Source organism: Diabrotica undecimpunctata, chromosome 7, assembly GCF_040954645.1.
Source record: "Diabrotica undecimpunctata isolate CICGRU chromosome 7, icDiaUnde3, whole genome shotgun sequence".
In the NCBI taxonomy this organism is placed as follows: Eukaryota; Metazoa; Arthropoda; class Insecta; order Coleoptera; family Chrysomelidae; genus Diabrotica; species Diabrotica undecimpunctata.
The window spans coordinates 66,552,558-66,570,166 of NC_092809.1; positions in this window are offsets into that span (position 1 = coordinate 66,552,558).

Below are 17,609 nucleotides of genomic sequence, written 5' to 3' on the forward strand. Positions count from 1 at the left end.
TCTACTTCATCTGCTTCTTCTTCGTGCACCGTTTCCTCCTCGTTATGCATTTCTTCTTCTGTTGTTTCCTCCGTCAAGAGCTCTCTGTAGTAATCTCTCCATACTTGCTTGTATTCTTGGTCCTCTATTATCACTATTCCCTCTCTATTTTTTATTCCGTTTGTTTTGCCCTTGTATTTTTTGTTTTGTTCTTTAATCTTTTTGTAAAAACTTTTCGTATTTCTGTTTGTTATTTCCTGCTCTGTTTCCTGCATTTTTTTGTCTACCCATCTTCTTTTATTTTGCCTTATCACTTTCTTAGCATTTCTTCTTAATTTTTCATATTCTTCTCTGTCTTCCTCTTTATCTGTTCTTAGCCATTTATTTCTGGCTTGCACTTTTTTTCCTGTTATTTCTCTACATTCTTGGTTATACCATCCGTTTTTTGTTTTAGCCTGACTTTTACCTATCTGCATATTTGCACCTTCTTCTGTTGATTTTTTGATCGTCTCCAATTCTGTGTTTATATCTTCTGCTTTATATTTCTCCTTTATTTGAACTGTTACTGCCTCTTCATATTTTTTTCTTACTTCTTCATTACTCATTTTATTGACATTCCACTTTTTATGTTGGTTTATTTGTTTTGTTTCAATTTTAACTTTTTGTCTTATAGTGGCTGTGACCATGTAGTGGTCTGAATCTGCACACGCACCTCTGAACGTTCTTACATCTTTTATTGACGATTGTTTTCGTTTATTAATCAATATGTGATCAATTTGACTATATGTTTTCTGATCTGGTTACCTTCATGTTACCTTATGTATTTTAGGGAGTTCAAATTTTGTTGAGCTTATTAACAAATTTGTTCTTGTTGCTAGGTTACATAGACTTTGCCCATTGTCATTCGTGTTTTCGTGTATTGTATGCTATCCTGCAATTTGTTGTAAAAAGTCCTCTTTTCCAATCTGGGCGTTGAGGTCTCCTAGTACAAATATGATATCTTCTTTGGGTATTTTTTCTATCTCCTCTTCGACCCTATCATAAAAGATTTCTTTTTCATTCTTTTGCATTGTTTGTTTCTGTGGGGGCGTATAAATTCAAGACTGATATATTAAATGGTTTGCTGTTGACTCTAACATAGGCCATCCTTTCGCATATTGGCTTGAAATTTATAATTTTCTCTCTTAGGTGCCTTAGTATCATGAATCCCACGCCTTTTTGCCCTTGCTTCTTTCCTCCTGAATATAACATTGTAAAGTCTTGTTTATCAATCTGTCCCTGTTCCTCCCAGCGTAATTCTTGCAGTGATGCAATATCTATTTTATACTTTTTGAGTTCTTTTCCTATTTCTAGCATTTTTCCTGGAGCTAGCATAGTTCTTGTGTTCCATGTGCTTATTTTCAACTCTTTATTTTTTTTGTTCTGTTGCTTTCGTCTTTTATTTTTGTTTTCTTGTCTATCTTTCTTTATTTCACTTTTGTTGTACCCCGGTTTATCTGCAGTCATTTCCTGTTTCTTTGCCTCGTCCGTCAACGAATAATGCATCGTCTCATCCCTTGCTAGTTTTTTGAACCACCTCCATGATGGTCCTCCAGCTGGTTGGTGTTTCTATTCCATCTCCTTTATAGACCATCTATTATAAGTTTGTTGGCTTTAATTTGGACACGTTTACCTTTCTTTATTTCATCTTTTGCTATTCTTCGTATTTCCTTCTGTATTTGTAATTCCTCTGTCGTTAGATCATTGTTTACATATATTTTTTCTTTTTTCACTTCTTTAAGTTTACTTTTGTTTTCCATAATTTTTGTTTTTTCTTCTTTGTTTGACAGTCTGACTAAACATGTTTTATCTCCTAGTTTCACTGCTTCTTCTATATTTACGGTAATATTTAGCTCTTTTGTCATAAAATTTCCTATTACTTCTTTTAGTATTCTTCTATCTCCAGTTTCTATTGTCATTCCCTGTATTATCACATTATTATCTTTTCTTATTCTATCCAGATTTTCAAGACGTCCTTTTGTCTCATTCAGATCCTTTTTGATTTGTTTGTAAAAGTTATAGCGAAAAATAAAATTTTAAATTTCCACTTTAATACCCTGTATCTTTCTTAATATCAGCATTTTATTGAAGTAAGTTATATATATATATATATATATATATATATATATATATATATATATATATATATATATATATAAACCAGTCGTAGTAGAGGAAGACAACAAAAACAGTGGCTAGATGACATCAAACCAAAAGTGGGAAGAAACTGGCATCAAATTCCACAAAACAGAAAAGAGTAGAGAACTTATAACTTATGGGGAAGCTATTATCCAGGAGTAGATACAAACAGGCAAAGAAGAAGAAGATAATATATAACAAGCTTCAGTTTAAAATTTACTATATTAGTAGAAAAAAAACTAAACTTTCTAAAGTATTTTCAGCAGAAAAAGCAGAAACTGTTCTTTTAAAGTTATGATTCCTTCTATAAAGTCAACTAAATATATAACGATTTGTCAGTAATTTATTGCGGTGTTTCACGGTTTAAATAATACATTCATGTCAATTGTAGAAAATACAAAGACACTACTGTCAAAAGAGATAACTGGAACCATTTTGTAAAAGTGTGTCGCGACCATTTTTAAAAGCCTTCCTCTGTAAACTGAATACAATACAACTTACGATTAAATATATCCAACAATAAGGTTTGACGGTAACATTGTTAAAATTGGGTCAAGAAAGAGCCATACTTACTTTTCTTAGCTTCTAGTTAAGAATAAATTTTTTTAATATAGTTCTCTTATTGTTTAGGTATGTCAAACTTGTCTTTTCATTTCTGCAGTACTGTGCATTTACTAGTTTTCGAAATTATCTCTTAAAAATCTCTTATCCTCATCATTTAAAATTTAATGTTTAGTATACGGGTTTACAGCAACAATAAATTTACGAAGAAATTCATGAAGTTGCTTCAAGGTCAAATTTGACATGTGTAAAGCACAATTTGACATCCAATTTTGCCGTGAATAAATTTATGAATAAATTCGTAAAGAAATTGACGAAATAGAACATGTTCTATTTTTCTCATTGGACATGAATTCAGTGTCACCAACCTGTGTAGATTTGGCGGGAATTTTTTGATTATTGAAATTTGCATCTTTAGGTCCTTTGTCAAAAGAGTTTTTAACTAGTATTTTATTTGAGAATTAAAAAAAATTAGTTGTGGAAGAGTAGCAGACCACCCAATATTATGCAGTTAGCTGCGAACACTACCGAGAACCTATTACCAGAAAAATCTAGAGGAAGATATGAAAAGGTATATTAGCAATTTACGGATTGGCGTACAACAAAATAATGTAAATTGATTTTCTGAAAACGTACTCTTGGCTTATTTTGGAGGAATCGCTAAGAAATTTAAACCATCCTCATTATGGGCAATATATTCTACGCTAAGAACTGTTATAACTTTGAAAAGTATGTTAATATTGAAAATTACCCGAAATTGCGATCTTATCTAAAAAGTCAATCAGAAGGTTTTAAAAACAAAAAATGTAAAATTTTATATGCTAATGAAATAAAACTTTTTTTAAATGGAGCTCCTGTACAGTACTTGTTAATAAAGGTATGTTATTTAAAAGTATAACATAAATGTGCCTACTTATAATACTTTTATTTTAAGGTTATTGCAATTATTGGAATATGTGGAGCTTGTGAAAAACAAGAGTTCAAAAATCTTAAAATTTGTGACATTGATGATTTAAGTACCATGTTATTGGTTAAAATTCCTGATACGAAAACCAAAATATGTAGATCTTTCGTTATTTCCGGAAATTTCTATAAAATCTGCAAACAATATATAGAAATTCGACTACAGATTAGCGATCCGCAAATAAATCATTTTTTTATTAATTATCAAACAGGTAAATGTACGAAACAGGTGGTAGGATTAAACAAAATAGGCGGTGTTCCTAAACAAATTGCCGAATATTTAAAGTTACCAGATTCCAAAATGTACACAGGTCACTGTTTAAGACGAACTTCTGCCACTATTTTGGTAGATGCCGGTGGTGATTTAATGGCTCTTAAACGACATGGCGGATGGAAATCTTCAACAACTGCCGAAGGATATGTCGATGAGTCAATAAATAATAAGACGTCAACAGCCAATAGAATTATAAATTAAATTAAAAGTAATTTACAGACCTTTACATACAGTAAAAATACCAATGTTCATAAAGAACACACCGTAGTGTACGTCATCTCACCATTCACCACGTATTATTGAACAACCGCCAAACTCGGATAAGGGTATAGTTATAAATAATTGCCAAAATTTTACAATTAATTATTGTAAATAAATGTTTAGTTTAAATTGTTCCCAAATGTTGTTAAATAAATAAAAGTTACTTGTTATACTTTTTATTTTTATAAATGAAAATAATCGTAGAAAAAGTATAGTTCACAACTTGAATTGTAAGCTTATTGCATGCTTGTAAAATTACTGCGCTCGCCGCTACGCGACTCGCGCGCATTTTTTTTACTCGCATGTAATAAGCTTCTTACAACTCTCGTTATGTAATATACTATTATTTATATTAGGTATCTCTTAAGAATATATTATGAATAGTGGTTAAAAGGTTATAAAAAGTATTGTACCTTTCGTTCTCCTTTATTTCGACTTGGTGCAGGCAGGTATTATATATTTAAATAAATGTTTTCATCATTCTAAAAGTCACAATAAATTAATTAACATGTGTCTACTCACTACAGTTAATTTGTAGTATGTAATGAATGCTAGTTTTTCTTGTTCTATTATATAAAAAAATTAAATTATCACTTTTTCTCTTTCTTTAGTTATGTTGTACTTATTCAAGTTATTTGAAATTATATTCTACGTCTAAAAATCAACAGTTTTTACTAAAATCATGTAATTTTCACTAATTTTTACCTCTTGTTCAAGCTCTTACTGTTTACTAAATTCAGCATAATTTTTTGTACAACCTTAATCACTATTTTTTTTTAAACAATATTATTGTTTTCTGATTATATTTTCAAATATATCATTATTCAAACAAACAGAAATAAATAACATGCAATAATAAAACCATTGGTACTACTGAAATAATGACACTTGATACAAAAATTTATTTGAAGTCAAAGAAACTTTTACGTCCAAGATATTCACGAATTTATTGACACATAAATTGATGAATAAATTCATGAATTTCTTGATGTATTCTAAATGTATTGCCAACCCTGTATTCATAAAACTTTTCACATATCCGCAAATTGCTTCCTAACGGAGTTAATATATAAAAAAAAACATACACAAAGAATATAAATTTAGAAACGTCAAATATTGTAATTTACATGGCAAATAAATTACGAAGTTCTTCACAAAAGCTTGTGACACCTGATTTAAGTTTTAATTGCTAAAGTTGTCTAGCGTAACTTTTATAAGCACATGTAAAAGGGCCATTCATCAAAGCTTTTAACGATTTTCATTATAATTACGGCTCTGAAGATGTATATTTTAATGGAATAATGGTTGAATGGTATGCGAAAATTGTTCGATAATGGATAAGGATATAAATTTTTGCCACGTCTCGTCGAAGATATTATGCATTGCCGTCGAGATTTACGTTTAATGAGCAAGGCGTTGCATAAATAAATACAATTATAATGGAGATGCTAATCAGATCAACACGATTACTGTAGGTAATTTTTTTTTTGCACCAGTATTGAGGTTTCTCTAAATAAATATAATAGAATACTACAGCTGATCGGTGACATTAGTTAATAAAGGTGTTACATCAATTTTTGAACAAACTACTTTTTTCAATTTTTGAACTTTCATAGTATAGATCTAACCTCCTCATAATAATATATATCCTAGATTTATGATGTCCTGGAAAAATTTTTTGATTATAAAGGCTGCATGTTACACATAGAGCCTATATTTTTAGTGGGTAAAAGTGTTAAATTTTTGATGGATGATATATTTATCCACCAAGCAATTCACAAGGTTTTGTTGACGCAAGGATGCCATGTCACTTTTTAAGGTTATATTTCTAATTTATTATAAAATTTTATTGTTGTGCAGTGGTTAATGCAGTTACTCCATATAAAAGATGATTTTAGTATAAATAACATAATAACAATTCATAATAGAATGTAGAGATAGATAAATTCTATGACTAGTATTAAAAGAAAAAGACAAGAAATATTGGTCTTCCAATAATGGTATGTTATTTTTTGTTATAAAAGTTTAAGTTAGTACATAGTAAGGGGTTTTTGTTTTTGGAAGTGGTTTCAAACCAAAAGAAAGTAATAAAAACTGGCATTCTCATATCGAAGGATAGCAAACACTCTTAAAGAAATTTTATGCATTAGATTGTAAATGCTGAAAATAATTTAATTTTTAAAAGTATTGAAATTCTTCCAGTTTGTCGGCATAAATCTAACGGGTGATCGTAAAAAACTAGACATTTAAATACTCAATCACATATGATCCACAAAAGATGCATGGACATTGTTCAATTTTTTCACATGCGAAAAATCATGTCATTTTTTCGCTGTATTATCAAGTATCCTTCTACCACAATTTTACAATGATTACCTTAGTCCAACACTTGATAACACTTCCTGTTCCAGTTCAACCTCCCCTTCTTTAGAAATACAGACAGTTTTAAAATAGCAAGAAGAAAGACTCTCCCTTGATTGTTGACTGTCGCTAGGGACAGTCGTTTGCTCTTTCGTCTGCTGAGTCTCGCTAGGCAGCGGTATACTCTCTGTTGCCTGTTACCTACGCTTGGTAAAGACGTACCTCTCTTGCCTGTTGTCTATCGATGAGAATGGACGCTCTCTCTCCCCTGTTGGCTGTCGTTTGGTGACAGGGGTGTTCTCTCTACTGTTGACTGCCGCTAACTAATTATTTTTCTCCTGCTTTTAGTTACGCGAAAAATACCGCAAATACTGTTTTAAATCATGTACAGACGCAAAATGTGCTCTATTTCGTGATCTCAGTATTAGTACCGCTAAACACGTGTTAAGAAACCGGTACCCGGACAGATTCCGCATATGACAAACAACCGCTGAGTGTATGCAGCAGAAAAATTGGTAAGACTTTGTATAAACTTAATTTGCTATAATCTGTATAACCTTTTACCACATATCCTAATTTATTTGAACCAGCCCTATGTAATGCAGTCCTCAATAACTGAAATTATATTTATAATTTCACATATGTACACCCTTTTTGTAAAGACATGAATCAGGACATAAAGATATATTAAAAAGCCCAAATATTGACAGTCGTGATATGAAAATGATATCTAATCTATCTTGGAATTAAACTGCTAAGGTAATAGTTGACAACAAGAATACCCGAGATATCAAAATACAGAGAGCAGCCCACCAGGGTTGCATGCGGTCACCACTACTCGTCAATGTCTACAGTGAAGCGGTATTTAAAGACGCGCTCTCAGATTCAATAGAAAGCATATCTATCAATGGAAAAGTTTTAAATAACTTGCGTTCTACAAGGGACCAGGGATGAATTTAAAGAAAACTGAATGGATGATCATGACTACATAAGCAGATGAAAACATCAAATTGATTTTTGAAGATACTGTGTTGAGACTGTGGATACCTACAAATACTTAAAAACATGGATAACATCAAATGTAGATCAAACCAAAAAAATTAAGACACGTATTAAAATACCACGTACATCATTCGTTAAACTTAAAAAGTTTCTTTGTTCTGGGGATATAAGGTTAGGACTACGTCTAAAGATGCTTCTCTTTACGTATTCACTAGTCTTGCTTTAGGCTGGAAGCATTAAATCAAGTGCATCTGAATAAGCTGACCGCCTTTGAATTTTGGTTTTACAGAAGAATCCTACGAATATCATGGACTGAAAGAATATCAAACGAAGAAGTTTGAAGCTGAAAAAGAATGGAAAATGAAGCTGAAATAATATTTACTATCAAAAGAAGAAAACTTGAGTACTTAGGATGTGTGATGAGAGAGAAATAATACTCATTATTGCAACTTATTATGCAAGATAAAATTGGATGAAAGCGAAATGTGGGAAGACGAAGAAGAACTTGAGGGAATGGTTTAAATGCAGTATGTTTAAATTCATGATGATTTCTAACCTTCGATAGAAGATGCTACTTGAAAAAGAATTTTCTTGACAACAGCTCCTTGACTTCTTGATCCATGACGAAACATATACGATTTCTAGTTTAAAGTTGGTGAATAAAGGTGGTATGCTCACAAAAGTCTAGTTTTACAATATCTTGCTCTGTCTTTTTAATATTATATTTAAAAAAAATAACCTAAAATTATCTATTTCTTAATTTCTCACTTAAAAACAAAATAAAACAGTTCCAATACAAAACGCGTTTTCATAATTTAGTCAAAATTTTTAAATTTTGAACTCGAAAATATTTTACGTCTTTATACACTCATATCTTTCATTCTTAATTTATACTATAACTATTTCTTAAGGGTAAAGTAAATGGACGTAGATGGTGTATGAAGAAAACAGATTCTTGGCTGAAAGACGTTCAAGAATACATGAAGGAGAATTATTTCAAGTGGCAGAAGATCGAAAAGCCTTTGCAATGGTAATCTCCAACGTCGAAAAATTCTCGTATGGTACGTGAAGAAGAAAAAATGAATAATATTTATGAACTACTAACACTAGACTAACTGATAACTGAAACTCTTATATGGTAAGGTTATTCTGATGCTAAATCTGACGAAACATAAAAAATGATCACACCATAAAGATAAAAAAGCCAACACGAAACCACAGTATTAAAAATTTTTAAGATTTACTTAGGAAATAATTACACTCTTGTGAAAATACAGGCAAGGCTGTCAGTTCTGAGAAGAGTTCCGACTTTAACTGTGAAGAGGATGCTAGGAACCTTTCAGAGAAGAAAATTGAATAGTTGTATGGTACATGAGGGGTCTGTACGAAAAACAAAAGGCTACAGACCTGGCCAAGGAGACGATTAGACTAAAAATTACAGACTACAGATTAAGAAACTACAGACGTTTTATAATTTTGCAGAGCAAAGTGGTAGGGCGTTATCTTACCCACCCATGTCTGCCACTATTGTCTCACTGTCTCCATGGCAGTAGAATACCAATAAAAAACCGTCGGTGCAAATCAGTGTCATACAGTGACAGTTGGGTCTTCCGGTTTGTTCTTTTGTGTGTTTGATTTTGTTTGTGCAAATTAATGTGTGAGCGTTTTTCTGTTTTGACTTACATGGCTTCTAGCGCTTGTTTTCTCTTTTTCTTTTCCAGACTATTCTATTGTAATTTTCCTGAATCCCATTTTGAATTTTTTTTCTTTTTGTGTCTCTTTTGTTATTATTTTTTTCCAGATTTAGTCATACGGCTCACACTTCCTCAAAGGATAAAATTCACTTATCCCAGATACCGATGGTATCAAAATTATTGAGCTCTGGTGAGGCACTTTCCATGTTATCGAGTTCTAGGTGACATGATACGTCGGTGTATTGCCCAGAAATTTCCGTACGCATATGGACTTCGAGATTAGATCAGCTTTCTGCATGGTCTTATATAGATGTACATTTAGACCCACCTTTTTTATGTTTTCTAGGAGGTTCTTCGGAATGCCTCCAGTAGTGAAAAGAATAATAGGTATAGTTTGGGTACTTTCCATTCTCCATTGTTTCCTTATATGTATTTCCAGATCTCTGTACTTGGTAATCTTTTCGTTGTATTTAGCACGGAGATTATTGTTGTTAGGTATCGCCACATCGATAAGTGTTGTTTGTCTCGTTAGTTTATTAACTAGTACAAGATCTCATCTATTATGTGTTACTGTTTGATTTGTTAGCACAGTGCAATCTTAGTTTAGTTTGCAGTTCTCATTCTCAAGCATACTCTCAGGACCGTATTGATAATATTGGAAATGGTTTGTTTGAAGAAGTCCCAGTTTAAAAGCTATCCCTTAATAAAGAATCTTCCCTACTGAGTCATGACGTTCCTTATATTTAGTATCAGCAAATGTCAGGCAGCCCCCGGTAAGATGTTGGATAGTTTCTTAGGCTTAAAATCCATATCGGCATGTGTCATTTTGGACCTGAGGTTCTATGACGATATATTACCTGAAATATATCGTTGATATATACCAAAATATTTTTTGTTGGTATAAGCTGATGGATGGCAAGTAATGAACCTTCTGTTTCAGGGAACATCTTTTCTGATGTCAACCAATAGTTCGACGCTATATTGTCGACATAGTCTTGACTGACTTCATTCGGATGTCGCCCGTGCAGAGATTAACCCATCCAGATGCGCATTTTTTCGTTCTTAGTAAGAATCTTAATTATAGATAAATAATTTCAATAAATTACAAATATTTTAAAAATATACCTCTTCAATAAATATAAATAACTTTTAAATAATATAACATCACAATTAATTTTGAACAAACAATTAACATAATACCTACATTCCTAGCCTAGTTGTTAATATCAATTACCCTCCAGAACCATCCCTTTACCCGCCAAGTAGTTGAAGTAAAACCGATTAAACTATGTTTTCTCAAACATTTAATAATAACCCTTGTATCGGCATGTAAGTAATATTTATTTAATTTTAATTTTCACTTTAATTTTAACTTAATTAATTTAAATGCATATCTAATAAATCACACACATATAATATTGGCATAATTGCTGTATATTCTGTACCAGACAGCACGCTAATACGAGTTATTATAATTTCAGCATTTAGTTTAACATGCATCGTTGACCTGAAGATGCATAACAAATTAAAGTATGCGAAACCGGTCGTTGGTGGTAAAATAAATTGATTGTGCGTAAGCAGGCAACATATTCAAGATTTTTTTATTCTTAATAAGTTAAATACAGCAGTTTTAGCACTGTTTATTGTGTTTGTGATGCAATCGTATATCTTAACTTTCTGCTACTACGAGCATAAATCTTATTTGACTTGGAAAGCTTTATATTCATTTATAAACTCAGCAATTACATATTAAGTATTCAGTTCCAAAATCAATTAATATGGTGAATCTTTCAAGAACTGTAAATGTAACCTTAAATTATTTGATTCAATTACCCAAATTCAAGACGCACAATCTTTGAATATAAATTTCATACTTATCCCGAAGTTTTTAAAGCTTTAAATCTGATTTGCAGAATTCAATTTTCTTAAATATTTGTGAACTTTTCGTTTGTAGAATGTTTTTGATAAGTTGGGGTCTATATTAGCGCTGCTGGATTGGAATTTTAATGTTACAACGTACTTAAAATACAGTTAATATAAATATTAGTAAATAAATGTCGATGAAAAGTTGTGCAATATATTATATTAATTGGTGTTACTTAATTCGTGCAACAAATAAATAGTGTACACACCTAAAATTATATACATACCTAAAATAACACAAGAAATGTCATTTTTCTACGATTTTAAAAGGTAGAAGGCTTAAAAAAAACTTTAATAATTAAATGTATTCTGTTAATGTCTTCTCCTTCCTTGTTCTTCATTTTACTCAAATTGTTATTGTTATTGTTGTCTTAATTTTATTTGTCCCATCAAGCTTATGTAAGTCATCGCTATGGCTTATTCTCCGATGTCCTACTGGTAATCTATCTAGAGACATTGTAGTATTCTTGTTTTACCCCGTATATATTATTATTACCCCGTATAAAACACAGAAAACATTTTTTAATCTTTTTATATCTCTGAGATTAATAGTATAAGCGTTTTAGAGTCTGTTTATAATAATTTTAATTGCTATTTCGTTTGATCTTGATTCCGCCTAGATATTTGCGCGTTAAATAAATATGATTATGTTGGTCGGAAAATGTATGCTGACAAGAGAATGATTTTGGAAGAATGATATTAGTCCTCGATGAATCGCTGTCGGTTCGATTGTTTGAGTCCGGATCTTCTTAAAATTCGTTATCCTTATTTGTTATTCGTTTTTGTCATCGGGTATTAAATAGTGTAAACTGTAGTTTATTATGAAAAAAACATAAAAGCATTGGAAATATGGATTCAAAGACGAATGCTAAAGATACCTTGGACAGCAAGGAAAACTAATGAAGAAGTACTAAGGAGCGTCAACAAAAATAGAGAACTGCTAAAGACTGTTAAACATGCAAAAATATCTCATCTGGGACATATAGTAAAGGGAAGTCGATATAAAACATTACAACCGATCCTTAAAGGCAAAATAGAGTGCCGCAGAGGTGTAGGAAGAAAACAAGTTTCTTGGTTAAAAAACATTCGTGAATGGACACAGATATCAAATGCAGGACAATTATTTATAATGATCGCCAACGTCGGATAATTCTGATGGCACGAGAAGAAGAAGAAACTGTAATAGTCAGAGAACAGATTGGGTTCTGAACGGAAAAACATGGTTCTCGGCAAAGTGTTTTAAAAATCGTTTAAAAAATTTAAAAGAAATTTTCGTTTAATTCCAGGTGTTTGTGCACGGGATTTGATAAAAAGCGTGTCTGAGGGTCAAGTGAGGCTCACATGGTTTTAAGTGAAAATTAAGCAGCCGATTTTTGAAGAGTATCTACGGTTATCATCAGGATCACCTGAAATCCAACTCGATGTTTGACCTCTCCACAGATTTGTCCAGTTTCCAATTTGTCTCATAAGGGTCGAATCCAGATCGTCTAAAGTTTGTGTGGGACAGTGCTTTTTTATATCCAATTCCAAGGTAACAAACTTTCTAAATAACTTAAAAAGAAATAAACAGCCAGTGAAGCAAAGTAGTTTTTGTTTAATTTCTCTAAATAAAATACATTCTTTGTTAACATACTAAGATTTGCTTTCATGACAAATAAAAAGTTATAAATAAATATATGTTTTAAGTATCACCTAATTGTCATATTTTAGTTTTCTTTTAAATAAAGTTAACCTTAATAATTAATTACTAATTCAGAAAAGTTTGATATTCCATTTCGACATAGTATTATCCTTACCTGTCCTTTGGTTCTTCTTCTTCTTCTTCTGGTTCCTATCCGTTTCGGATGTTGGAAATCATATTGGCAATCATGACCTTGCTCGCTGCGGCTCGAAACAGCTCCGTTGAGGTCCTTTGGTACATAAACAAAATTTTAAAGTTTGTTTTGTTAAAAGGTTGAATGTAACAATAAGTATTGATAACTTTACTTTACTTAATCAGTAGACCCATTTGTACCTTTCGGTATTGGGCCGTTTATAATACAATTTATTGAATTACAATATTTTACAATCTTCTGAGGTGTCCTAGCTCTTAACGAACTTTCTCCATTCCTTCCTATTGGATATCATCTGTGTTGCTTCCTGCCAAGTCTTACCCTTACTCTGCAGTATCTGCAAAATGTCACTGTTCCATTCTTTAATGGATCTTCCTCTTCTGTTCTTCCCTATTGGTTTGGCGTCCCACACTCTTTTTACTTGTCTATGCCATGCCAATTTTTTCTGCTTGATTGAGTCGAGTATCAGTTTGATTTTGAGTCTTTTTCTTATTTCTTCATTTCTAATTCTATCAGTTCATCTCTGCTGCCTGAATTCTGCTCTGATGTCTTTTGTTGAATATTCAATTTTCTGCTCCATATATCACTGTAGGTCTATATATTGTTTTGTATGTTGTCAACTTGGTCTTTGTTATTAAGGAATCCTCTATTTAGTGTTTGCAATAGTTTTCCTTTTCCATTCTGTTGTTAAGATCGTACTCGATGTTTCCTTTGTTGTTGATTACTGTTCCTAAATATTTGCATGAATTTGTCTGTATTATTTTTTGTTGGTATATTATTACTTCTATTTGATCTTCCGTCCCTTGTTTCCTTGATATTTTCATTATCTGAGGCTTCTTTTTGTTTACGTTTAAGTTGTATTTGCTTATTTCTAGGTTCCATTTCTCCAAGTTCTATTTCAGTTTTTCTGCTGTTACCGCAATTATTACTATATCATCTGCAAATATACACATCTTAGCGTTTATCATTTGCATTTCTTACATTTTTTCACTATGTCATCTATTACATTTATGAATAGCACTGGGCTGAGACTTCCCCCTTGTCTAACTCCTTGAGTTGTTTCAAATGGTTCTGACTGTATATTTAACATTCTGACTGTATTTGTTGTTTTCATGTATTACTCTTTGTCGCTTCTATCAATTCTTCACTTACTTGCTTCTTCTTTAGGCTTTTCCATATATCTTTTCTTTTGACTGAGTCGAATGCTTTTTCTATGTCTATAAATCTTAGATATATTTCTCTATTTTTCTAGGTTCTAAGGCTTTTTCTATTACTTGTTGCATGGTGAATATACGGTTTTGTGTGTTGTGTCCTTTCCTGAATCCACTTTGTACGTCCTCTAATTTATTCTACTCCTTTTCTGATTTTCCTTTCTATTATGGTTTCGTATACTTTTGCTGCTACATATAGTAGTAATATACCTCTATAGTTCTTACAGTCTCTTGTGTTTCCTTTGTATATAGGTATAATTACTGCATTTGTCCATTCTCTGGGTATTACTTTTCTCTTCCATATTAGGTTATATATATAACAATTTTTCTTTTGCTTTTACTCCTATATATTTCATCATTTCTGGTGCTACTTCATCGCTTCCTGCTGCTTTTACAATCTTTATCTTTCTTATTGCTTCTTCCAGTTCTTCTTTTTCTATAGTTTCTGGATTTTCCGTGTTTCTCATGACTACTCTCTTGATGTGGCTTTCCTTCTCCATTGTATTCGCTTGATTTCCATTCAGTATCAGCTGTAAATCTTCCCTCCATCTTTCCATTATTATCTTATCGTCGTTTATTATTGTTCCTTCCTTGTTCATTATTTGTTTCAGTTTCATTTCTTTGTTGCTTCTTACGTTTTTCAGTGTTCTATAAAATAATTTTATAAAATTAAGTTTTGATAAACATATCATATATTAAGTTATTAACTTAAATTCTGTTTTGTTAAAAGGTTAAACTCAATGTAAGGTTTGTTAATAAATTTTTGAGATCATTGATCATTTTAGTTGTAATAACTGGTTATGTAAAATAAAAATAAATATGTAATGTTTCTCTTTAAACCATAAGTTTAAAATTATTTCTTTTAAAAAGATTTTCACCCTAAAAAATTTTCGTCTATTTTAAATAGTTTAGGAATTTTCTTGTGTATTGTTGCCCAGGAAATCTCTGTAAGTAGTTTTTTTTGTAGTTAGTTTCTCCAGTCCCTCAAATAAAGAAAGGTTATCCACAACCTAGCTCTCCAACAAACACACGCGTAGCCGTTCGCAAACGTTTCAATTTATTTGCTTACCCTATCTCTACCCATGTTCAGCCCCCTTTCAACTCTCTATAAGCAATTATATAGTGTTACAGCTGGCACTCAAAGTAATAAGCTTTATAAATTGCTTCAACATTCTCACAACTCTTGCATTCTGATATTGTTTTCATTCTGTTCTTTTTTCAATGTTCAATTATGAGTAAATTGAAACCTGGAATGTGTGTATTGTTACGATAGTTTTGTAAGATATTCCATATGAAAAAATCCCTTGACAACAAAGAAGAAGTATTCGAAATTTAGGACGTTCGAGACGTCATCGCAGTCATTTGCTAACACCCATACACACCCACACACACACACACACACACTCAATTTTTGTAGCACCCCAGTGACATGTGTGTTCCAAAGAAACAGTGGGACCCACATGTCCGAAGATCAAACCGGTCACACTCCGTAATGGAGTGGTACCTATCTGACCCCCCAAGCTATAACTAACCACCCCTTCCCATCGCAGAACATAACGAATGAGGAGGCTTTGCAGTGAAAGTTACTTTGGATGCCCTGGATAATGGGACATCATCTGTTTTACTTTATGTGGTAAGTTAAGTCACCTGATTTTAGGGGTAACTAGAAGAGTTTTTGTTTCTTTTTAATGAAACTGATCATAAAAAAGTTTAATATCGGTGACAGTGATGGAATAAAGAGATGAGAAAGAGAGAAGAAAGTTAATAAAGAAATAAATACGGACTCCTACATCCGTCCATATACCATCCGGATCCTCCGCATGGTTTTTAAGAATTAAAAAGAAAGCGAAAGAAGAGGAAGAGAACTGCATGGAAGAAAAAAGAGGTAAAGGAGAGGAGTAGACAAGAAGAGATAGAGATACTTAAATGAGTAAAGGTAGAAATCATAAATAGATTATCTCAAATTCACGACAATTTTAAGTTAGAGATAAGTCAAGTTAATAGTAGAGTAGACAAATTAGAACAACAGAACGATATGAAAAATGGTTCAAACAAAAATGTTTGTTTCCAGCATCAGTTAAAATTTACCATTTTTATATTTGCAATTTTTACATAGTGGTTTTGTACATCCCAATCAAACAGGATTTTGGAACGCAAGCACAGGTATTTAGTCATCCTGCGCTTTCTACTAAAACATAAACTGCAAATCTTACATTTGTCTAAAATAAGAACATCCGTCTGATTGTCATTCTTCTTAAACTCCAAGTACTTATGTGGTTAATTGTAATACGTAATTGACGGGAAATGTTCGTCATTGTCATTCGTCTTTTCATGTGATCTTGCACTAACTGCATAGCCAACTGCATAGCCAACTGCATAGCCAAGTCCAAAGCAAAAACACTTTTTTCTTTTATAACTGAATTGTTTTGTAGTACACAAAAACAGAGACAATTGGACTTTGGCACACAGAGAGTGGACAGAAGAACAGTGGAGTAAGGTAATTTGGATGAAAGCAGATTCTCGATCTTTTTGAATAACAGAATGAAGTTTGTTTGCCGCCGACCGAGCGGCGAACTTTTTGCCCCAGTGTACTACGGTCCCTATGAAGCATCCTGTGAGTGTCATGATATGGGCTTGTATGAACACTAATGGAGATAGACATTTAGCAGTAACAGAGGATGGAAACTTCCATGGAGTGGTTAAGAAACGATGACGTTACTGTCCTGCCTTGGCCTCGAAATAGTCCCGATCTAAATCTAATATAAAATTTGTGGTCAAGGCTGAAAGTGTTAGTATCACGCCAAAACCCAAGTAACAAGAGATAACTGATAGAAGTTATTATTTAAAACTGGTTTAGAGTTAGTACACCAGAAGATTTGGCTCGTTTCGTAAACTCCATGTCTCGCACAATCAAGTCTGTTCTAAAAAACAAAGGTTATTCCACCAAATACTAATTTTCTTGATAATAACGATTATACCATTTTTTTTAAATATATCTACTAATAGCTAACGGCTGTTGTTTTATTTATTTGTAAATTTCTAGAGGCGTTTACTTCTTAAAATAGATGTAAAGTATTAAGTAGAATCGTAAAACCATGCAATAAAATTATAGATAAACTTATAAATAACATAAGTCTTGCTAAAAAGAGGAATGCTGATAACAAAACTAAAATTTTTGTAAAGTTTCCAGAATTTTGGCCCCTAGTGTAGCTCACTATCGGTCGGATTGTGGTTTAGTTATGTAGTATGTTATTCAATAGCAGAATTACTTATTATTGTATGATGTATTACCATAAACACTAGAGTCACTCAGCACAACGATCAATCAAAAGATACTAAGATATTTTGGATATATTACTGTAATTGTAAG